The sequence below is a fragment of the Giraffa tippelskirchi genome, chromosome 2, assembly GCF_054371585.1.
Source record: "Giraffa tippelskirchi isolate mGirTip1 chromosome 2, T2T-mGirTip1v1.2.pri, whole genome shotgun sequence".
NCBI classification, from domain to species: Eukaryota; Metazoa; Chordata; class Mammalia; order Artiodactyla; family Giraffidae; genus Giraffa; species Giraffa tippelskirchi.
In genome coordinates, this window is record NC_137276.1 from 188,371,099 (window position 1) to 188,396,573 (window position 25,475).

General features: G+C 39.8%; 1 protein-coding gene across 11 annotated transcripts in view; it reads right to left on the reverse strand.

Moving 5' to 3' along the window:
* The window catches only part of TMEM45A (transmembrane protein 45A), a 114,832-nt gene that overhangs the window by 60,125 nt on the left and 29,232 nt on the right, over positions 1–25,475 (reverse strand). Inside the window, exon 1 of one of the 11 annotated variants that reach the window (XM_081572455.1) lies at positions 19,266–19,332. The exons of the other annotated variants lie outside the window; for them this stretch is intronic. The gene's annotated coding sequence lies outside the window, so the exon portion shown is untranslated. Of the gene's footprint in view, positions 1–19,265; positions 19,333–25,475 lie in introns of those variants that run through there. 11 annotated transcript variants of the gene reach the window in all.

A 25,475-nucleotide genomic window follows, 5' to 3' on the forward strand; every position in this document is an offset into this window, starting at 1 on the left:
CTGCCAGTGCAGGAGACACAGGAGATGAGGATTCAGTCCTTAGGTCAGGAAGATCCCCTGGAGAAGAAATAGGCTACCAACCCCAGTATTCTTGTCTGGAGAATGCCATGGACAGAGGAGTCCAGTGGGCTACAGTCCATGGGGCTGCAACGAGTCAAACATGACTGAGCAACTGAGCGCGCGCGCACGCACACACACACACACACACACACACACACACTCACACACTCACACAGAGCCTCTCAGGAATAGTCATTAGTTTCCTTGTCTCTGTCTTTTGTGGTGTTTCATAAGGAGGCCATAAAGGACCTTTGTCATCTCTCCCTTATTTGTATTATTTGCACTGGGAAATTTTTCAACATAATCCCTTGGGTACCATGCAGATTAGTGGGTCTGTGATTTAAGGTATCTCACTCTGTGAGAAACCAGAGCTTCTTCACTCCATGTAACAACAAAGGTCTTTACTTTCTTAGACAATCTTTTTTTTTTTTTTATAAATTTATTTATTTTAGTTGGGGGCTAATTACTTTACAATATTGTAATAGTTTTTGCCATACATTGACATGAATCAGCCATGGGTTTACATGTGTTCCCCTTCCTGGACCCCCCACCCACCTCCCTCCCCATCCCATCCCTCTGGGTCATCCCATTGCCCCGGCCCTGAGCCCTTGTCTCATGCATTGAACATGGAATGGTGTTCTGTTTCACATATGATAATATACATGTTTCAATGCTATTCTCCCAGAACGTCCCACCCTCACCTTCTCCCTCAGAGTCCATAAAATTGTTCTATGCATCTGTGTCTCTTATTCTGTCTCGCATATAGGGTTATTGTTACCATCTTTCAAATTCCATATATATGCATTAGTATACTGTATTGTTGTTTTTCTTTCTGGCTTACTTCACTCTGTATAATGGGCTCCAGTTTCATCCATCTCAGTAGAACCGATTCAAATGTATTTTTTTTAATGGCTGAGTAATATTCCATTGTGTATATGTACCACAGCTTCCTTATCCATTCGTCTGCTGATGGACATCTAGGTTGTTTCCATGTCCTGGCTATTGTAAACAGTGCTGCGATGAACATCGGGGTACATGTGTCTCTTTCAATTCTGGTTTCCTCGGTGTATATGCCCAGCAGTGGGATTGCTGGGTCATATGGCAGTTCTATTCCCAGTTTTTTAAGGAATCTCCACACTGTTCTCCATAGTGGCTGTACTAGTTTGCATTCCCACCAACAGTGTAAGAGGGTTCCCTTTTCTCCACACCCTCTCCAGCATTTATTGCTTGTAGACTTTTGGATAGCAGCCATTCTGACTGGTGTGAAATGATACCTCATTGTGGTTTTGATTTGCATTTCTCTAATAATGAGTGATGTTGAGCATCTTTTCATGTGTTTGTTAGCCATCTGTATGTCTTCTTTGGAGAAATGTCTGTTTAGTTCTTTGGCCCATTTTTTGATTGGGTCGTTTATTTTTCTGGAATTCAGCTGCAGGAGTTGCTTGTATATTTTTGAGATTAATTGTTTGTCTGTTGCTTCATTTGCTATTATTTTCTCCCATTCTGAAGGCTGTCCTTTCACCTTGCTTATAGTTTCCTTTGTTGTGCAAAAGCTTTTAATTTTAATTAGGTCCAATTTGTTTATTTTTGCTTTTATTTCCAATATTCTGGGAGGTGGGTCATGGAGGATCCTGCTGTGATTTATGTCGGAGAGTGTTTTGCCTATGTTTTCCTCTAGGAGTTTTATAGTTTCTGGTCTTACATTTAGATCTTTAATCCATTTTGAGTTTATTTTTGTGCATGGTGTTAGGAAGTGTTCTAGTTTCATTCTTTTACAAGTGGTTGACCACTTTTCCCAGCACCACTTGTTAAAGAGATTGTCTTTTCTCCATTGCATATTCTTGCCTCCTTTGTCGAAGATAAGGTGTCCATATGTGCGTGGGTTTATCTCTGGGCTTTCTATTTTGTTCCATTGATCTATATTTCTATCTTTGTGCCAGTACCATACTGTCTTAGACAATCTTTGAGGGAAACTTTGGATTTCAAGGGGAACTGCATCTTCTGTCAGAGAAGGTGATGGCATCCCACTCCAGTATTCTTGCCTGGAAAATTCCATGGATGGAGAAGCCTGGTAGGCTACGGTCCATGGGGTCGCTAAGAGTCAGACACGACTGAGCGACTTCACTTTCACTTTTCCCTTTCATGCATTGGAGAAGGAAATGGCAACCCACTCCAGTGTTCTTGCCTGGGGAATCCCAGGGACGGCGGAGCCTGGTGGGCTGCCATCTATGGGGTCGCGCAGAGTCGGACACGACTGAAGCAACTTAGCAGCAGCATCTTCTGTACAATCTTTGGGGATGATTCTTGTGTCCATGTTTAAGCTATAAAAGGTGCATCAGTTTCAAGTCATGCAAAGGCTTATTTGTTTAGTTACAGTCACATTAAAATAGGTATACCTTTAAAGATTTGAGCTTTTATCTTTAAAAAGATATTTGAGAGATCTCTCATTCTAAATAAATGGCCTACTGTTACCTAGAAACTAGGCCCCAAGAACACACAACAAGATTGTTTTATTGTCCCTTACTCTGTAACCAGACCTCCTCAGCTCCTGATCTTTCCATATATTGGGGCCCACCACAAAACATAAATAAATAAAACTCACAGCCTATACTACACTTAAGAAATAAATAAGAGACACAGATGCATAGAACAGTCTTATGGACTCTGAGGGAGAAGGTGAGGGTGGGACGTTCTGAGAGAATAGCATTGAAACAGGTATATTATCATATGTGAAACAGAACACCATTCCAGGTTTGATGCATGAGACAAATGCTCAGGGCTGGGGCAATGGGATGACCCAGAGGGATGGGATGGGGAGGGAGGTGGGACGGGGGTTCAGGATGGGGAACACATGTAAACCCATGGCTGATTCACATCAATGTATGGCAAAACCCACTACAATATTGTAAAGTAATTAGCCCCCAACTAGAATAAATAAATTTATTTAAAAAAAAGAAAATTCTTAAATAGTAATTGCTTTAAATTTCTCATAATAAATAAACAGGCTCCTGAATTTCTTCTTTAAAAAAAGTTTCTAATGACTTGGTTTCTGGTGATGTAAATTTTACCACATCTCTAAAAGATAAACATCAGAGGAGTTAACTAGAACACTACCTACAACCACCTGAGACTGGGTGGAAAAAAAGAGGAGAGACTTTTTTTTAAACAAATAGCTATGAAAGGTCCCTTGTTCAAAATCTATCCACAGTCTCTATGAGACTATCTGTCAAGAGCAAATTTTAAAACCTTGAAAGTTTTCTCCACAAATATTGGTAAAAATCTTTAGCCATCTAAGCAAATAACCTTAACTTGTTCCATCTGCCAGAAATGCAATTTGAATTCAACATTCTTTTATAAAGTGGTCAGTTTTATATTCCATAACTGTTTTTATTCCATAAATGGCTAAAATTTTTAAATGAAAGGTATAAGCTCTTTGTTTGCATCTGCGTGTATATTTATGTATGTCTGGGCATGTGTTATGTATATGTGGTATTTTTGTACCTTTGTATAGTATTGCCAAAAATAACATGTGAAAGAGCTTAATAAGGACGTGTATAAATTAAAATGTTCCTCAAGTGCTCAGAAATATAGAAACTAACCAAAATGCTTTTCAAGTTCATATGACTGGGTTAATCTTCAGTAAATAAAAGCTAGTTTAAGTTTTTAAATTTAATAAAACAAGAATTTCTTCAGAAATTTCAACATTAAATTTAATGCATATATACAGTTTTTCTACTTGGACTTAATAGTCAAACAAGCATATGTTATCTCTAATAGCTATTTAAGATTATAAAATTACAAATCAAATCTAAGAAAAATATACAAAAAATTGATTAATGTATATCAAGCACAACAGCAAAAAAAAGAAAAAAAGCTATGTATTTAATTTTTTAAGTGCTTTGCTTCTATGATTATTAAGAATAAGTTAATTAAATAAAAATAGGGGGGATAAGAGTTTATAAATTAACTTCTCAACAATGATTATGTTTTACTTAAAAACAGCTTCCAAAATCTTCTTGGTGAAATATGCCTTAAAGTTATTCTATGTTAAATGATAGATAGTCATTAACTATCTAGATTATTTCCAGAAGATACAATACTGAAACATTATTGCTAAACACAAGTTCACTTTTAGCTTCTTATGTTCAGTTCAGTCGCTCAGTTGTGTCTGACTCTTTGTGACTCCATGAATTGCAGCACGCCAGGCCTCTCTGTCCATCACCAACTCCCGGAGTCCACCCAAACCCATGTCCATCGAGTCAGTTATGCCATCCAACCATCTCATCCTCTGTCATCCCCTTCTCCTTCCGCCCTCAATCCTACCCAGCATTAGGGTCTTTTCCAATGAGTCAACCCTTCACATGAGGTGGCCAAAGTATTGGAGTTTCAGCTTCAACATCAGACCTTCCAATGAACACCCAGGATTGATCTCTTTTAGGATGGATTGATTGGATCTCCTTGCAGTCCAAGGGACTCTCAAGAGTCTTCTCCAACACCACAGTTCAAAAGCATCAATTCTTCGGTGCTCAGCTTTCTTCACCGTCCAACTCTCACATCCATACATGACCACTGGAAAAACCATAGCCTTGACTAGACGGACCTTTGTTGGCAAAGTAATGTCTCTACTTTTAAATATGCTATCTAGGTTGGCCATAACCTTCCTTCCAAGGAGTAAGCGTCTTTTAATTTCATGGCTGCAATCACCATCAGCAGTGATTTTGGAGCCCAAAAAAATAAAGTCTGACACTGTTTGCACTGTTTCCCCATCTATTTCCCATGAAGTGATGGGACCAGATACCATGATCTTAGTTTTCTGAACATTGAGCTTTAAGCCAACTTTTTAACTCTCCTCTTTCACTTTCATCAAGAGGCTCTTTTGTGCTTCTTCACTTTCTGCCATAAGGGTGGTGTCATCCGCATATCTGAGGTTATTGATATTTCTCCCGGCAATCTTGATTCCAGCTTGTGTTTCTTCCAGCCCAGCATTTCTCATGATGTACTCTGTATATAAGTTAATAAGCAGGGTGACAATATACAGCCTTGACGTACTCCTTTTCCTATTTGGAACCAGTCTGTTGTTCCATGTCCAGTTCTAACTGTTGCTTCCTGACCTGCATACAGGTTTCTCAAGAGACAGGTCAGATGGTCTGGTATTCCCATCTCTTTCAGAATTTTCCACAGTTTATTGTGATCCACACAGTCAAAGGCTTTGGCATAGTCAAGAAAGCAGAAATAGATGCTTTTGTGGAACTCTCTTGCTTTTTCGATGATCTAGCGGATATTGGCAATATGATCTCTGGTTCCTCTGCCTTTTTGAAAACCAGCTTGAAGATCTGGAAGTTCATGGTTCACGTATTGCTGAAGCCTGGCTTGGAGAATTTTGAGCATTACTTTACTAGCATGTGAGATGAGTGCAATTGTGCAGTAGTTTGAGCATTCTTTGGCATTCCCTTTCTTTGGGATTGGAACGAAGACTGACCATTTCCAGTCCTGTGGCCACTGCTGAGTTTTCCAAATTTGCTGGCATATCAAGTGCAGCACTTTCACAGCATCACCTTTGAGGATTTGAAATAGCTCAACTGGAATTCCATCACCTCCACTAGCTTTGTTTGTAGTGATGCTTTCTAAGGCCCACTTGACTTCACATTCCAGGATGTTTGGCTCTAGGTGAGTGATCACACCATCGTGATTATCTGGGTCGTGAAGATCTTTTTTGTACAGTTCTTCTGTGTATACTTGCCACCTCTTCTTAATATCTTCTGCTTCTGTTAGGTCCCTACCATTTCTGTCCTTTATCGAGCCTATATTTGCATGAAATGTTCCTTTGGTATCTCTAATTTTCTTGAAGAGATCTCTAGTCTTTCCCAATCTGTTGTTTTCCTTTATTTCTTTGCACTGATCGCTGAGGAAGGCTTTCTTATCTCTCCTTGCTATTCTTTGGAACTCTGCATTCAAATGGGAATATCTTTCCTTTTCTCCTTTGCTTTTCGCTTCTCGTCTCTTCCCAGCTATCTGTAAGGCCTCCTCAGACAGCTATTTTGCTTTTTTGCATTTCTTTTCCATGGGGATTTTCTTGATCCCTGTCTCCTGTACAATGTCACGAGGGACAAAGGTCATTTGGGTCTATTAATAACATGTTTTTCTTGCCATGTTAAAATTTGTACTATGAATAAAAGGCATATGCATCTAGAAATTATGAAATGGTTAATTTATAATTTGCCAATCTATAAAAAAATGTTGGTATGTGACAGTTCACAGTTGTCTGCTTCTTAATTCTCACTGAAAACTAGGATTACTAGGGATTAAAATTTTTAACAATATATGTAATTAAAATTACTAATATAATAAGAAAAAAACTGTATGTAAAGTATATAAGGAAAGTAAGATATACTTTTGGTAAGAAAAGATATGAGGTATGAAGATGCTTTTCTGTTAAGGGAAATGGGGAGTAATTTTCTCCTGGTTTAGAGGTTTTTTAAAAGTTGCTTCAGAATAATAAAGGAGAGAGGGGGAAAAAAAATAAAGGACAAAAACTAAACAGATTTAGAAAGCAGGGAATAGAGAAAAAATCTTGTGTAGTCAAGATGGCTCAAATTGAATAAATTTACCATGAGAGATTTTTTTTTAACAAGGGATTTTAAAATAAGCTTTAATATCAAAAGCGAGCGTATGTAATACTAAAATTTATTTTCCTTTCTCTGTTAAAAGAACTAAGTCTTTTCAGACTACTGATCTGCTCTTGATAAGAGATTATAAAAGATTCTGGATTTTTTTTAACCTTTTAAGAAATCTTCCTATAAAACCAAGATTTTTTTAAATTTATTTTTTATTGAAGGATAATTGCTTTACAGAATTTTGTTGTTTTCTGTCAAACCTCAACATGAATCAGCCATAGGTATACATATATCCTCTCTCTTTCGGACTTCCCTCCCATCTCCCTCCCCAATTCCACCCCTCTAGGTTGATACAGTCAAACTAGTTCCTGTTTGAGTTTCCTGAGCCACACAGCAAATTCCCTTTGCCTATCTATTTTACATATGGTAATGTAAGTTTCCATGTTACTCTTTCCAAACATCTCACCCTCTCTTACTCTCTCCCCATGTACATAAGTCTATTCGTTATATCTGTAAAACCAAGATTTTATGTCATCAAAATATTACCTGTGCTTCCTGTTGTCTTTATCAGGTGTTCAATTAATTAAGAAAAAGAGTCTTAATATTAAGTGAGCTAAGTTTTGCTTTTTTTTCCTCAGGACATGTAACTTTCTGTATTTGCCTTTGAAATCTTTTTCTTGTCACTTTGGATAAATGGATAATATATTATTTCACAGTGATCTGTGATCCTAGTAAATCAAGTGTTTCAAGCTTTCGACATTTTTTACAAACTTTTCAAAACCAAATTCTAAATGAAATCTTTTGATTTGGAACTAACTTTGAGATTTTCCAGGAGTATTCTGGAAAATCTCAAAGGATTTGTTCTCTCAAAAGAGAAATGTTAAATTAATTAAGCTTACTTGATATGTTAAATTACATGGGAATAAGAAGGATTCCCTGGTGACTCAAACACGGTAGAGTCGGCCTGTAAAGCAAGAGACCCGGGTTCAATCCCTGGGTCGGGAAGATTCCCTGGAAAAGGAAATGGCAACCCACTCCAGTATTCTTGTCTGGAAAATCCCATGAATGGAGGAGCCTGGAAGGCTACAGTCTGTGGGGTCGCAAAGAGTCAGACACAACTGAGCATCTTCACTTCTACTTCTAAGAAGTGATGCTAAATCATCTTTAGGTTATATTCGTATGGGTGTGTTAGTATTGTAAGTAGTCCAGAAATCATATAAAAACTGACATGTCCTACTATGATGTTTATAGTCATAATTCCAGCTATCATCTTAAAATGTTGTATGTCACAGATAGCCTAATTTCCTTGTCAATTAAATTATAATGAATTCTCATCAGACTTTTAACCATGGCCATGAATAAGTCTTTTGGAATTCACAGAAAGTTATCATTTTATTCTGATGCTGTCTTGAAAGCTTAATTTCTAGAACTGTAATGGAGAAACTGATTGATTTATAAAACTATTAACCTATGATCAAGCAGAACAAGAATTAATTACATAGGACTAAATGAACTGATGAGGATGATTATAATTTTTTATGATTTTTTCTTTGAAACATTACCAGTTCATTAATGCTTTGTTTTTCCAAATTTAAGGAAAACTTTTTCTCTTTTCTATCAAGCTATTCATAATTTACAGCAATTCGGTAAATTATATCTTTGTAAACAGAATTTTCTCTCTACCTGATCCATCAAGAATTCAGAAACTTATTATTGAGTATTCTTATTTTCATGGCACTATATAGTTATTTGTGTAAACTCAGTGAGAATCTGCTTTCCTTATAAAAGAACACTGTGGGCAATACTGATTATATTACCAAGACTTTGACTGGAATGTGTATTTGAGAATGACGTACATAGACTCAGACATGACCAGACAATTTTAAGAAACTAAGATTGGCTTTATGGATCCAATAAAGCCTCCCTTCAAAAAATTACCAGGTATCTTATTTATGGGGTCCCCAGCCTAACCAATGAGAATGGAAAATCATTTCCTAGCAGATCCAGAACCTCATGGCATTTGAGATCTCAAGAAGAGAAGAATGCACCTAAATCTATAGGACTTGGAAGTGAGTTCTTGGCTTGGCTTCCAGAATAATCTCATACTCTATCAAAAATTCTAGCAAAGCAGACTTAGAAGAGCTTACGTGATCAACCTGTATTCTTGCTGCATTTATGTAAATAATCAGACCAAGTTGAATGAAATTAGATTTATTTGGCAAACCAATTAGTTTTATTATGACTCTCTTTGGTAAAAATGGAGGTGACTATAGAGAGAAAAATGTTGTTTCAATGAAAAACTATAACACACCTTTGTGGAATATTAGATCCTAGCCCTGTTCACTGTCACTGAGGTTTTGTTATTTACCTGTGAACTAGAGTAGATCCCAAATTCTTTCATTTCCAACATTATCTGGTCACAACTCTCCAAATTAGCATTTCCAGCTTTTCTCCCTCCCTTCGGACTTGTCAGTTCAGTTCAGTTCAGTCACTCAGTCGTGTCCGACTCTTTGCGACCCCATGAATCGCAGCATGCCAGGCCTCTCTGTCCATCACCAACTCCCGGAGTCTAACCAAACCCATGTCCATCGAGTCAGTGATGCCATCCAACCATCTCATCCTCTGTCGTCCCCTTCTCCTCCTGCCCCCAATCCTTCCCAGCATTAGGGTCTTTTCCAATGAGTCAACTCTTCGCATGAGGTGGCCAAAGTATTGGAGTTTCAGCTTCAACATCAGTCCTTCCAATGAACACCCAGGATTGATCTCCTTTAGGATGGATTGATTGGATCTCCTTGCAGTCCAAGGGACTCTCAAGAGTCTTCTCCAACACCACAGTTCAAAAGCATCAATTCTTCGGTGCTCAGCTTTCTTCACTGTCCAACTCTCACATCCATACATGATCACTGGAAAAACCATAGCCTTGACTAGACAGACCTTTGTTGGCAAAGTAATGTCTCTGCTTTTAAAAATATGCTATCTAGGTTGGCTATAACCTTCCTTCTAAGGAGTAAGTGTCTTTTAATTTCATGACTGCAATCACCATCAGCTGTGATTTTGGAGCCCCAAAAAATAAAGTCTGACACTGTTTCCACTGTTTCTGACTTGTAATTACTAAGAAATAAAACCGCCCTTTTCCCAAAACCACTGAAGCTGAACAACTTGATATAAACAGAAATATCACCAACCACAGTTCAGGTATGGACAACCTTCATGCCTGCTGCTGTATAGGTCACTCAGAAGGTTCACTGGAACACATCTGATGACATCCTCAGAGACATTCAAACTGCAAAACATACTTTGAGCTCAGTATCTCAAAATCTATTCAGCTGACGGTCATCTGGATTCAGATGGTTTTATAGTCTACTCAGAAACTTGTTTTATAGTCAACTCCAATCCTTAAACATCCTTTTCCTTTGGCTTCTATAGAAATACCTCTTACTAAATCCCTGATTGCTCGGACCACTTAATTTAGATGGAAACTACCCACAACACCACCTTCTGAAATGGGACACAACTGTTGAACTGAACTGACCTATTCCCAAATTAAGAGAATGATTCAATAAAATACGAAACAATGTTCTTAAATCCATTCTTTTCTGCTTGTTCTTTTCTATATTCTTCTCCCCATTGGCTGATCTCTTACCTCACAACTTCTAACCCAACTCAGCTTTTAATATGTGACACTTTCTAAAACTAAAGTTTCAAATTGGGAACTAAAGGAAATCAGAATAAGTCATCCCAAAATATGCCTCTTGGAAATAAAAACAATTTTGAGCTGAAGGCAGTAGCAAGTGGAAGAAAAGCTCTCTCTACCCACCTCCTTTCTGTCTAGAGGCAGGATGTAAGTTTTTCTTTAACTGGAGACAGATTCTTATCAGCCTTAAGGTGGTAAACAAGTTGCCATTAGTTTCCTCCCCTATGTTTATCTACCCTAGTACACTGCCCTTGAAAACCTAAACTGCTTTCCTCTGTCTTATCATTTCTCTATAAATTTATTGTTTTTTGTTGAAGATGCTCTATATCCACAATTCTAAGCTGCCACTCCGAGTTATTTTTCAATGAAGTTTCTTTCACATGATATCTGCTACATGCATTGTTTTTTGCTTTTGTTTTTAAGGACTGTTATTTTTTCCTCCTGTTAATCTTTTTGTTAAAAAAACACCACCTGAAAACCTAAAATGGATAGAGGTCCAGTTTTTGCCTTCCTGATTCATGTAGAGCAATTCGTTCTCTTTCTAGAGATTAGAATTTAGCCATCTTAGGGCTTCCCTGATAGCTCAGTTGGTAAAGAATTCCGCCTGCAATGCAGGACACCCTGGTTAAATTCCTGGGTCAGGAAGATCTGCTGGAGAAGGGATAGGCTACCCACTCCAGTATTCTTGGACTTCCCTGGTGGTTCAGCTGGTAAAGAATCTGCCCACAATGCAGGAGACCTGGGTTTGATCCCTGTGTTGAGAAGATCCCCTGGAGAAGGGAAAGGCTACCCACTCCAGTATTCTGACCTGGAGAATTCCCATGGACTGTGTAGTCCATGGGGTCACAAAGAGTCAGACATGGCTGAGCGACTTTCACATACCCTCTTAGGTATATCAGTCAGATAGAGAGCCTCTGACAGTCATAAAAATAAAAACTTAAAAAATCTCCAACAGACGGTGGGGAGAGAACAGGAGTAGAAGTATTACAACAGAAATGGAAACTAGGTTTTTCTGCTACCAAGCAAGGGAAATGAAGGAATGAGTAAATGGCTATAGAAATCCCGAGAAGAAGCCTGTAAGAGTTAAGCAATCCCAGTTTTTAGTATGACTGTTTCTAATCTTTGGTGCACATAACTAGACTTGTCCTTCACAAAGTTAATTCCTTAGTCACTCTCTGACTCGAGGCATCCTGCATCTGCATTCTTTCCCTCACACACTCTTGTAACAGTCTTCAGAAAGAAAGTCACAGGCCGATAATCTTGAGGATGACCAAACCCAGTGTTGTAGCTGTTATGGAACTTTCCAGAAGAATGCAAGGCAGTCACTGCCTTGATCCTTACCACATACCTCTGAAGAAGACACCTGACTATAACACCTCTGCCTATTTCGCGGGGCGGCGGGGGAGGGGGGAGACAGTTGAGGTGCTAGCCTGTGTTTCCTCTTTGCCGGGCAAAGGAATAAAACCACCCTTTCTTTCTCCTCCATGGCTCAATATTTCTGTTCAGCATCAGTTCAGAGAGCCAAGATTTTGGCAGCAGAAGAAGGCTCGTTAGACTCTCAGTTTCTGTCATTGAAGAAAACTCAAGGGCTTCGTGATGTGTACTTCTCAATCCTGGCTGCACCAGAGAATCATCTGAAGAGCTCATAAAAAATAGCTAATGCCTGGATCTCAATTCCAAGAGATTCTACTTCAAGTCTGCTTATATATATACATCTCCTGTCTCTGCCCCTATTTTTTTGGAGTACTTTCTCAGAGGTACTAAGAGGTTGTTTTCCAGGCTATAGCCTCAGTAAGACCCTGAATAAAACTCAGACTCACAACTCTCATGTTATACAGTTTTAAACTCTCCAGATGGTTTTTGTTAACTCTCTAGATGATTCTCATTAGCTAGAGGTGAAACCGCTAAGCCCTTCTCTTATGCCTGGTATCTGAGCTCCATCAGCCTCGCTGACTGCTACACTAAATGAAGGAAGGGAAGGAAAAGAGGGGCTGACCATGGGTCCTGTCATGTGCCAACACATAATACATTTTGCATATACCAGTTAATTTAATCTTCATAATTATCATTCCCATTTTAAAGATAACGATAAAGAGAGAAATTTCATAAGGATTACAACATCAGTCACAATAAGGTTGCAACAGAACCAAGATTCAATCCCAAGCCTATATCCAAAGAGGACAAAGGAGAAATAATATTTTTTGAGTACCCACCAATCTAGGGGCTCTATAGAATCCTCCCAATTCCATGAAGCATTATTTTCCTCCATTTTAAATACATTTGATGAGTCAGTGACTTGAAAGGCTAACTAACTTGTCCAGGACAAACAGCTTGTAAACAACAAAACTTGGATGTTGATTCAAGTCTGTTCACTTCTAAAGCCCCCTCCTCTATCCCATCCTTCTCTGTGCCCTTCTCTGTGCCTCAAAAGCTAATTCTAACCACCGTAACAAGAGTCATGAACATTTATTAAGTGCTGACTTTGTATCAAAAATGGTACTCATAGCTTTGTATGTGTTATCCAAGGAAAATTCAAGTAAAATGATTACAACAGAAAAAATAGTTTTCAGTATATGAGGTACAGGCCAGTAGCATCTCTTGCAACAATATTCTCAGATAACTCATCAGCACAGTGAAGTTGGATAAGACTGCTTCAGATGGGCTTTGGTTTTGCTTCTTATCTTTTCAAAGAGTTGTTCTCGTAATACACAGTCTGGTCTAAGGTTCTCCATTTACCAGATTCCACAGGCCCCAGTGAAAGATACACAAGGAGGCAGCTGCTTCCATTCTGTGGTTGAAAATGATGTTAGAAAAAAAAAAATACAATGTTAAAATAACTTCTTCCCAGTATGGCCATTTTTCTTTGAGTGTTTCAGGGTATTGGTGTCTAGGTACACACTGTTATCTCCCAATACCCACAGCAAGAGGTCACTCCTTAATAAGACAAATTATACTGGAGGTGGGATTAGCTAATAGCCCTAGGAAAGCCAGAATGGGATAAAGCACTGTTTCTCAAACTGTCTGTAATGTGCAGACATTTTAAAAGGAAATAAATTCCTTTCAAGCCAGCATGTTGACAAATTGTTTCTTAAATATTAATAGTAAAATATATATATTTGGACAACTGTGAAAATAAAACCAATTTATAAATTAAATATAAGCAAACACTACAAAACCAACACAAATCAAACTAATGCAAATCAAAGAGACAATTATTTCTTTTAAAATAAGTGGCCTTTCACAGCTACAGCACATATTCTTTTTGGTCCAGAGATGTATATTATTGTGTTCCCCCAAACTGACTCATATCTCTATTCAAACTAAAATCCACTGTTAGGTTGCCTGGCATTTTAAGCCCACCTTCTTTATTCATCAACCCTTAATAATTAAATCAGCACTATACCCCCATATGATGACCCAAAATACAAAAATGTCAGCTTCAGCACTGAGGTCACTGGCTGAACTCTAAGAAGACACTCATCCAGGTAATGTAGAATATGCTTATATATTTCTCGGTAACTGCTGACATGAAAATGCAGTTAGATTACCATAATAGAAACTTTGCAGACCCCCTTCCTCACCCTCCAGGAACATATCAGCACACTCCTAGCAGTCTATCGACAGCAACTTCAGAAACACTAGGATAAAGAATTAGGAAGAACTATACCCAAATTCAACTCTCACCTCCATACATGACTACTGAAAAAACCATAGCTTTGACTAGATAGAACTTTGCTGGCAAAGTAATGTCTCTGCTTTTTAATATGCTGTCTTGGCTGGTCATAACATTTCTTCCAAGGAGCAAGTGTCTTTTAATTTCATGGCTGCAGTCACCATCTGCAGTGATTTTGAAGCCCCAAAAAGAAGTCTGTCACTGTTTCCATTGTTTCCCCATCTATTTGCCATGAAGTGATGGGACCAGATGCCATGATCTTAGTTTTCTGAATGCTGCGTTTTAAGCCAACTGTTTTCACTCTCCCCTTTCAGTTTCATCAAGAGGTTCTTTAAGTTCTTCTTCGCTTTCTGCCATAAGTGTGGTGTCATCTGCATATAAAGAAATATAAAGAAAGCTGAGCACCGAAGAATTGATGCTTTTGAACTATCGTGTTGGGAGAAGACTCTTGAGAGTCCCTTGGACAGCAAAGAGATCCAACCAGTCCGTCCTAAAGGAAGTCAGTCCTGAATATTCATGGGAAGGATTGATGCTGAAGCTGAAACTCCAATACTTTGGCCACCTGATGCGAAGAGCTGGCTCATTTGTAAAGACCCTGATGCTGGGAATGACTGAAGGCGGGAGGAGAAGAGGATGACAGAGGATGAGATGGTTGGATGGCATCACCGACTCAATAGACATGAGTTTGAGTAAGCTCCAGGAGTTGGCGATGGACAGGGAAGCTTGGAGTACTGCAGTCCATGGGGTCGCAAATAGTCAGACACGACTGCGTGACTGAACTGAACTATACCCAAATAGTTCATGAGAGGAAATTCCTCTTTATATAAATGTTTTAGCTAATAAATGCAGAGGAAATGATAGACTTTGGAATTTTACAAGCCAGGATGAACTAATAAATTCAGGCAGTGATAAACAAAGATGATTGGCATCCAAGAAAGACAGCCCAACAAAATGTGCCTGAGGTATTCTTGCCAAAAAAAGTGAACCTAGGTGTGATCCAGCCTCGCTATGAAATTCGTAACTTACAGCAAATATAGGGGCAGAGGATCTTGTTAAGCAACATCATATGGATGCAACCAGTAAAACCAAATGTTGCAAAATTCCACAGGACAAACTAGCTTCTTCAACAAATAAATTGCAAGAAAAACAAACAGAAGCAAAGAGAGAACTTGTGTACTAACAGAGACTTCTGAGTCTTATCTATAACAGCAATGTATAAACTTTATTTAGATGCTAATTCACACAAAGATAGTTCAACTTTTAATTTTATAGGGGTGATAATAGTATTATATTTAGGGTTTTTTCTTAATTTTTATTTTTAAAAGATATATATGAATATATTATTGACCAAATAATGTGATGACTTGTTAGTTTAGATGATTAGTTTCCAAATTGTGATGGTTAATTTTGTATGTCAAATTGCCTAAGCTCAGGCTACTTCGTTTTTTGTCAAACACCAGTCTAGATGTTGCTGTCAAGGTATTTTTCAGATATGATCAACATTTAAATCAGCAGACATGGAGAAAAGCAGATTATCCTCCATAGGGCAGGGGGGAAAGACAGGGGAGAAAGGCAGGGGGGAAAGGCAGGGGGGCAGGGGGCAGGGAGGGGGTTTACTCAGTCAGTTGAGGGCCTCAAGAGAAAAGACTGAGGTTCTCCAAGAAAGAAGCAATTCCGCTTCCAGATTTCCTTCCCAACAGAAACTGCAACGTCAACTCTTCCCTGGTTCTTTAGAATGTTGGCCTATGCTACAGATTTCAGATTTGCCAGTTTCACAATCTCAAGAATCAATTCCTTAAAACCAATCAGTCTCTTTCCCTTTCTCCATGTAGTCAAACACACACATATATCCTTTTAGTTCTTTTTCTCTGAAGAATTCCAATACCAAAATTATCTGGAAGAAACGAGAAATGAATAAGGGAATAGATAAAACAAAATTGGCTGTAATTCAACAATTACTAAATTGTTGCTAGTTGACATATTAGACTACTGTCTCTATTTTTGCGTCTTCACACATTCTACTTAAAAAATTGGGAAAGCTAAAAAGAAACAAAAAACCAAGACAAAAAAAATGCAAGACTTGTTTTGCTTTTGTTTTTTGCAGAGATCAAATCGCCAATATCTGCTGGATCATCGAAAAATCAAGAGAGTTCCAGAAAAACATCTATTTCTGCTTTATTGACTATGCCAAAGCCTTTGACTGTGTGGATCACAATAAACTGTAGAAAGTTCTGAAAGAGATGGGAATACCAGACCATCTGACCTGTCTCTTGAGAAACCTGTATGCAGGTCAGGAAGCAACAGTTAGAACTGGACATGGAACAACAGACTGGTTCCAAATAGGAAAAGGAGTATGTCAAGGCTGTATATTGTCACCCTGCTTATTTAACTTATATGCAGAGTACATCATGAGAAACGCTGGGCTGGATGAAGCACAAGCTGGAATCAAGATTGCCGGGAGAAATATCAATAACCTCAGATATGCAGATGACACCACCCTTATGGCAGAAAGTGAAGAAGAAGTAAAGAGCCTCTTGATGAAAGTGAAAGAGGAGAGTTAAAAAGTTGGCTTAAACCTCAATGTTCAGAAAACTAAGATCATGGCATCTGGTCCCATCACTTCATGGGAAATAGATGGGGAAACAGTGCAAACAGTGTCAGACTTTATTTTTTGGGCTCCAGAATCACTGCTGATGGTGATTGCAGCCATGAAATTAAAAGACGCTTACTCCTTGGAAGGAAGGTTATGACCAACCTAGAGAGCATATTTAAAAGTAGAGACATTACTTTGCCAACAAAAGTCCGTCTAGTCAAGGCTATGGTTTTTCCAGTGGTCATGTATGGATGTGAGAGTTGGACGGTGAAGAAAGCTGAGCACCGAAGAATTGATGCTTTTGAACTGTGGTGTTGGAGAAGACTCTTGAGAGTCCCTTGGACTGCAAGGAGATCCAATCAATCCATCCTAAAAGAGATCAATCCTGGGTGTTCATTGGAAGGACTGATGTTGAAGCTGAAACTCCAATACTTTGGCCACCTCATGCGAAGGGCTGACTCATTGGAAAAGACCCTAATGCTGGGTAGGATTGGGGGCGGGAGGAGAAGGGGACGACAGAGGATGAGATGGTTGTATGGCATCACCGACTCGATGGACATGGGTTTGGGTAGACTCTGGGAGTTGGTGATGGACAGAAAGGCCTGGTGTGCTGCAATTCATGTGGTCGCAAAGAGTCGGACACGACTGAGCAACTGAACTGACTGAACTGACTGATGTTCCATGGGAAATGCTCTGACTCCTGTACAGGAAAATGAGCAGTCAGAGTGAGTTGAAGTCTCCTGCCCTCCTGCCTCCTTCCCGTCCCCCAGTTTTACACTTAAAACTATTATTTCAGGGGGAAAAAAAAATCATCCATCTTTGCTTCTGCCCCCATCTCATAGAAGCTGACCAGGTATGCAAGTGCATGAAAAAAACCTCAAGGTAAATGAGCATTAACAAAGGGAATATAGAAGAATGAGCAGCTGCTGCTTGGGCTGCCTGGGTGTGAGCTGGGTCATGTGTCTGTGAAGAGTAAGGTCCCTGAGAAAACCATACACGAGCCTTCCTTTGCCAGAAATCTGAAAGGTCCCAAGAAAACATCAGTCACCAGTGTTGACAGCTTTACAAGTTTGTCACCCAGGTTTTTAGTCCCTACCCTTCAGCCCTTGGGTAGGTCTACTTGCCATATTTATCAACAACAGCAACAAAATATAGGATACCAGTAAATTTAGAATTCCAGATGAGCAATTTTTTGGCCTAAATATATCCCATATATTGCATGTATTACATGAAATTCAAATTTTGCTGGGTATCCTGTGTTTCACCCAGCAACTTATGAAGGTATTTCCACGGAGTAAAGAACATCGCAGCAGCTCAGTGTGGAGATTTCTCAAGTAATACTCATGAAGCTAGTGAAGAAACTGTCAGTGAAGTGCCACATGAAAATAAGAAGGAAAAAAAGCAAGAATATTTCTCTCTCCCTAAGAATGAAATCCATTAGCATGTTTCTCTGAGTAAGAGATCTCAGTTGACTTGGCTGTGACTTCTGAGTATATCCACATGACTATTTAAACATCCTATGCTTTTCTGAATTACACCCTGGCTATTTCTTAATCAAAAGTGTCCCTGTTTCATCCATCTCAATGGGATGACCCAGAGGGATGGGATGGGGAGGGAGTTGGGAGGGGGGTCCAGGAAGGGGAACACATGTAAACCCATGGCTGATTCATGTCAATGTATGGCAAAAACTACTACAATATTGTAAAGTAATTAGCCCCCAACTAAAATAAATAAATTTATTTAAAAAAAAAAAACTAAAAAAAAAAGTGTCCCTGTGCCTCATTTATACAGTAGCTCCATAAACGAGTTGTTGAAAACTTAACTTTTTTATTAGCTTTCATGTACTCTCACTTTATAAATACTTATGTTGCACTAATTCTGGAAAAGATACCCTCTCTTGCTGACAATCTGCTACATACTACATCTTTCAAAAAGATAAATGAAAAGGAAAATGAAGTCTCTTGTTCAGTGATTCCTCATGTGTGTGTGTGTGTGTGTATCCTTTTCAACCAACTCCTTTGGATCTACTTGGACACATGAGAGGACTTCAGGGGCTCCACACTGGATGGTCTCTTGAAGTCCATCCAGCTTCTTGACACTACTGTTCAATGTCCCCATCCCGTGTTTCCAGCCCACATCACAGCTGCACAGAAGTCAGACTACAGCCCATCACCACTTAAAAAGAGGCTGCTAACTGGCACTAGGGATACAGAAAGAAAGGAGACTCCACTGTTAATCAGCAAATACATGGCTTACCACTCATTTAAACAATATGCATGGATTAAGGACTTCCTATGGAGTAGGCACCTGCAAAATCTTACCCTCCCATCCCTTAGGGGTACAAACTACAATTAGGTTCCTGGTATTAGTAAGAGGAAACTAAGACTTAGAAAAGACAAAGCTTATTGGAAGGGTCCTCACAGCAAGTTAAATGGCAGAGCTGGGATTTGAACCTCATCTCGCTGACTCTGAAACCCATGCTCTTAATAATATGTTCCTGACCTTCCACGGAGACAATGAAACTCAGTGTGTGAAGGACAAAGAGGACTCCAGCATGCCTGGCCCAGAGGGCGAGGTGGGGCAGGAGTGGGAATTATGGAAGCTGGCTAGAGGTGAGGCTTCAAAGCTTACTTGAGGCCAGCTGCGCATCCTGCTGCAGGCCCTGCTTCTCTGGGCGCTGTCATTTGGCAGACAAGGAAAGGTAAAGGGTGAAAAGAGAGACAGAGGTGCCCACAGCTCCGGGCATGCTGCTCCTCTACCAGCATCTGGAAGCTAGTAAAAGCTTTGAAGCAGGGAAATTGCATAGTCTAAATGGTATTTCAGGGTGATTAATTTGGTAGCAATGCACAGAAAATATTAAAGGGAGCAAGAGGCTGGAGGCGAGGAAACTGGTTAAGAGGCTATTGCAGACGCTCATTTCCAAGATGAGTCTGACTCAGAACAGGGCAGTGGAACAGGGGTAAAAGAGCCGAAGTGAGTGTTCCCCGCCAAAGGAAGAACTGACAGGCTCTGGGGACTTGCAAAGCTGCAGCTGCAGGTCAATGATGGTCTGAGGCTGGGAGAGACAGAGGAGGAAAGACACTTCCAGAGCCAGTAGATGTCCCAGCCCTGAATCCTGAGGTCTGTCTCCTCTCCAGACCACAAGCTCAAAGGAGTCATGGAGCCTCCCTGCGTCTGGCAGCCCCACAGCTTTTCCCCATTGCCAACCACATGCTGGGGGTTTGGTAGACTCAGTAAATATTGACTGGCAATCTGTTTCCTCTGGCTGGAATGCTGTGTTCCCACCTTTGCCTGGAAATGCCATGGAGGAATGCCTTCCTGGAGGCCCAGCTCAAATACCTCTCCCTCAGAGAGGCCTCCGGTCAATCTAAATTAGATCCTGCAGTTTTCCTCCCAGAGAAACTTCTCTTTACATACTTCTTACAATACGTAATTTTACATTTGTTGCTTTTTTGTTTATTTTTTTATTTCCTGTTGTTGCTTTTGCTGTCAGTGGCAGTTTTCTACTTCCCCCCTAGGCATAAGCACTGCAAAGTCAGTTTGTCTTTTCATCACTGAGTCCCCAAAAGCCCACAAAATGCTATCCCATAGGAATAAAATGTAATTTTAAATTGCAAGTAGCTGCATTTTTTAAAAGTAAGAAGAAACTGGTGAAATTAATTTTGATAACATTTTTATTTAAGCACACATATCTAAAATGTTATCATTTAAACATATGATCTATAGAAAAAATTATTAATGAGATTAGCTAACATTTCCTTTTTTGCATTAAGTTTTCAACTCACTGCATATCTCAGTTGGAATTAGCCAAGCATTCTCTAAACACGTGTGGCTAGTGGCTGCTATAATGGACAATATAGATCCTTGCAGGATGCTTTACATGTACTACTTTCTTAGTACAAAGTTAATTCATGAATAAAAGGAGGGTGGGAAGGGTAGAAAGATGGAGAAAAGCAAGAGAGAAAAAGACAGGGAAGAGAAACTAACCTTTGCTGGGTATTTACTTTCACCTATCAATAAATTATGCGATTTAATTCTCATATCATCCCTGGTGAGATAGGTTGAGAACAGTCTTTATAAATGAGGACACTAACTCTGCCCACATCACATTCTCTTTTGAGCAAAAGAAACAAGATTCAGAACCAGTTTCCCTTACCCAGCTGTGCTGTGTTACTCGCACAAGCCATACCTAACAAGTCTAAACAGGCCCCACTGCTGTCTACAGCCCACTCTCTCCCTGCAGGTAAGACATCCCAGGGCTCCTATAAGGTATTATCTTGAATCTCACATACTCTCTCATTTCAAAAGTATAGTCTAACCATTGCAGGCTACTGTGGGAGTGTCTCCTTTATCCTCCAGACATATTTCAGAGGAATTCTTATCCCATTGCAGCTGTTAATTGTTGTTGTTATTCAGCCTCTCAGTTGTGTCCAACTCTTTGTGACCCCATGGACTGCAGCATGCCAGGCTTCCCTGTCCTTCACCATCTCCCAGAGCTTGCTCAAACTCATGTCCAATATACAGCCTTGACATAATGCTTTCCCAATTTGGAACCAGTCCGTTGTTCCATGTCCGGTTCTAACTGTTGCTTCTTGACCTGCATACAGGTTTCTCAGGAGGCAGGTAAGGTGGTTTTGTATTCCTACCTCTTGAAGAATTTTCCAGTTTGTTTTGATCTACACAGTCAAAGGTTTCAGCAGTCAATGAAGCAGAAGTAGATGTTTTTCTGGAATTCTCTTGCTTTCTCTATGATCAAACAGATATTGGCAATTTGATCTCTGGAAATATTTCCTACAGACATGTTTCAGAGGAATTCTTATCCCATTGCAGCTGTTCATTAGGATTCTGCTATGACCAAACAACATGATGGCATTTAAAGTTCTCCAAATACTCCAAACTCCCTAACATGCCTCCTTACCTCTATAGAGTTTTTCTGCTGCCTGGAACCCTTCCTTCCTTCAGCCAATAATACACATCCTGCATGATTCAGTTCAAGAAAAAGAGGAGGCTATTACAATATTGTAAAGTAATTAGCCCCCAACTAAAATAAATAAAAAATAAAAATAAAAATAAAAAAAAATAAAAAAAAGAAAGAAAAAGAGGAGGAAAAAAGAAAAAAAAAAACAAAAAAAACCACCTCACCAGTCATCTCATCTCAACCAAGGAATCTCCCTGATTTACTTTGCAAGTGTGAGGAACCCTATTCTGTGTTCTCAAGACACTCTCACAGAGTTTTTCCTGAATGCCATCATTACATATCTAGGATCTCCCTCACTAAACTGTGAGCTTCTGAAAAGCAAGAACTGTCTCTTATCTTTACATCCTCATTGCCCAGCATTTATTGAATGGGTTGTTAAGTAAATAAATGATGGATGGACTGTTGAGCATGCTTATAACCTTGTTTGAGTATAAGAAGCAATACCTGGTACCACATAATCTTAAAAGAGGACTAGAGTTCTCTTGCAACATCAGCATCCCAACACCAGCTGTCAGGGTATGTGTTACAGTGATAGGAGCAGACAGCCTCCACAGAGGACACAGTGATGCCCTCAACCATTTCATAAGAAGTAATGTTTTAAGCCAGCAGTCTCTAACCTTTTTGGCACCAGGGACCAGTTTCGTGGAAGACAACTTTTCCATGAACCACAGTGGGATGGGAATGGTTTGGGGATGATTCAAACACATTACATTTATTGTGCTCCTATGAGAATCTAGGAAATTCTATCTTAGGTGGCTCAGATGGTAAAGAATTTGCCTGCAATGCAGGAGACTGGGTTCAAACCCTGGGTCAGGAAGATCCCCTGGAGAAGGGAATAGCAACCCACTCCAGTATTCTTGTCTGGAGAATTCCATGGACATAGGAGCCTGAGGGGAGGGGGGCTACAGTCTATCGGGTCACAAAGAGTTAGACAAAACTGAGCAACTAACACACATGAGAATCGAATGCTGCCACCAATCTGACAGGAAGCAGAGCTCAGGCAGTAATGCAAGCAATGGGGAATGACTGTACATACAGATGAAGCTTCACTCACTCACCCACCACTCACCTCCTGCTATGAAGCCTGTTTCCTACCAGGCTAGGGACCAGGGACCCCTGTTCTAAGCTATGCAGAAGATTTAGAAAAGCTGGGACTAGCCGTTATGTTAGCCCCATGTTCAGGTCACTTCAGATGCTCAGTTGTGTCCAACTCTTAGCTACCCCATGGACCACAGCACACAAGGCCTTCCTGTCCATCACCAACTCCTGGAGTTTATGCAAACTCATCTCCATGGAGTCCGTGAGGCCAACCAACCATCTCATCCTCTGTCGTCCCCTTCTCCTCCTGCCTTCAATCCTTCCCAGCATCAGGGTCTTTTCAAATGAGTCAGCTCTTCACATCAGGTGACCAAAGTATTGGAGTTTCAGCTTCAACATCAGTCCTTCCAATGAACACCCAGGACTGATCTCCTTTAGGATGGGCTGGTTGGATCTCCTTGCAGTCCAAGGGACTCTCAAGAGTCTTCTACAACATCATAGTTCAAAAGCATCAATTCTTCGGTGCTCAACTTTGTTTATAGTCCAACTCTCACATCCATATGTGACTACCGGAAAAACCACAGCCTTGACGAATCGGACCTTTGCTGGCAAAGTAATGTCTCTGCTTTTTAATATGCTCTCTAGGTTGGTCATAACTTTCCTTCCAAGCAGTAAGCGTCTTTTAATTTCATGCCTGCAATCACCATCAGCAGTGGTTTTGGAGCCCCCCAAAATAAAGTTAGCCACTGTTTCCACTGTTTCCCCATCTATTTGCCATGAAGTGATGGGACTGGATGCCATGATCTTAGTTTTCTGAATGTTGAGCTTTAAGCCAACTTTTTCACTCTCCTCTTTCACTTTCATCAAGAAGCTCTTTAGTTCTTCACTTTCTGCCCTAAGGGTGGTGTCATCTGCATATCTGAGGTTATTGATATTTCTCATGGCAATCTTGATTCCAGCTTGTGCTTCATCCAGCCCAGCGTTTCTCATGATGTACTCTGCATATAAGTTAAATAAGCAGGGTGACAATATACAGCCTTGACGTACTCCTTTGCCAATTTTGAACCATCCCATTTTTCCATGTCTGGTTCTAACTGTTGCTCCTTCACCTGCATACAGATTTCTCAGGAGGCAGGTAAATTCCAACACATGTTCGCAATTTGATCTCTGGTTCCTCTGCCTTTTCTAAATCCAGCTTGAACATTTGGAAGTTCACAGTTCACATACTTTGAGGTCTGGCTTGGAGAATTTTAAGCATAACTTTGCTAGCATGTGAGATGAGTGCAGTTATGTGGTAGTTTGAACATTCTTTGGCGTTGCCTTTCTTTGGGACGGAATGAAAACTGACCTTTTCCAGTCCTGTGGCCACTGCTGAGTTTTCCAAATTGCTGGCATATTGAGTGCAGCACTTTAACACTGATAGATGTTAGGACACTGAAAGATGAACTCCCCAGGGCCGTAGGTGCCCAATATGCTACCGGAGATCAGTGGAGAAATAACTCCAGAAAGAATGAAGAAACATAGCCAAAGCAACACCACCACCCTGTTGTGGATGTGACTGGTGGTGGAAGTAAACTCAAATGCTGTAAATAACAATATTTCATAGGAACCTGGAATGTTAGGTCCATGAATCACGGTAAATTGGTTAAACAGGAGATGGCAAGAGTGAACATTGACATTTTAGGAATCAGTAAACTAAGATGGACTCAAATGGGTGAATTTAACTCAGATGACCATTGTATCTACTACTGTGGGCAAGAGTCCCTTAGAGGAAATGAAGTAGCCATCATAGTCAACAAAAGAGTCTGAAATGCAGTACTTGGATACAATCTCAAAACAACAGAATTATCTCTGTTCGTTTCCAAGGCAAACCATTCAATATCACAGTAATCCAAGTCCATGCCCCAACCACTCATGGTGAATAAGCTGAAGTTGAATGGTTCTATGAAGACCTACAAAACCTTCTAGAACTAACACCCAAAAAAGATGTCTATCTCATTACAGGGGACTGGAATGCAAAAATAGGAAATCAAGAGATACCTGGAGTAACAGGCAAATTTGGCCTTGGAGTACAAAATGAAGCAGGGCAAAGGCTAACCGAGTTTTGCAAAGAGAACACACTGGTCATAGCAAACACCCTCTTCCAACAACACAAGAGAAAACTCTACACATGGACATCACCAGATGGTCAATATTAAAACCAGGTGGATCATATTCTTTGCAGCTGAAGACGGAGAAACTCTATACAGTCAGCAAAAACAACACAGGGAGCTGACCGTGGCTCAGATCATAAACTCCTTATTGCCAAATTCAGACTTAAATTGAAGAAAGTAGGGAAAACCACTGGACCATTCAGGTATGATCTAAATCAAATCCCTTACCATTATAAAGTGAAAGTGACAAGTAGATTCAGGGGATTATATCTGATTGACAGAGTGCTTGAAGAACTATGGACAGAGGTTTGTGACATTGCACAGGAAGCAGTGATCAAGACCATACCCAAGAAAAGAAATCCAAAAAGGCAAAATGGCTGTCTGAGGAGACTTTACAAATAGCTGAGAAAAGAAGAGAAGCTACAGGCAAAGGAGAAAAGGAAAGCTATACCTATCTGAATGCAAAGTTCCAAAGACCATCAAGGAGAGATAAGAAAGCCTTCCTCAGTGATCAATGCAAAGAAATAGAAGAAAACAATAAAATGGAAAAGACTAGAGATCACTTTAAGAAAATTACAGATACCAAGGGAACATTTCAGGTAAAGATGAGCAAAATGAAAGACAGACATGGTATGGATCTAACAGAAGCTGAAGATATTAAGAAGAGGTGGC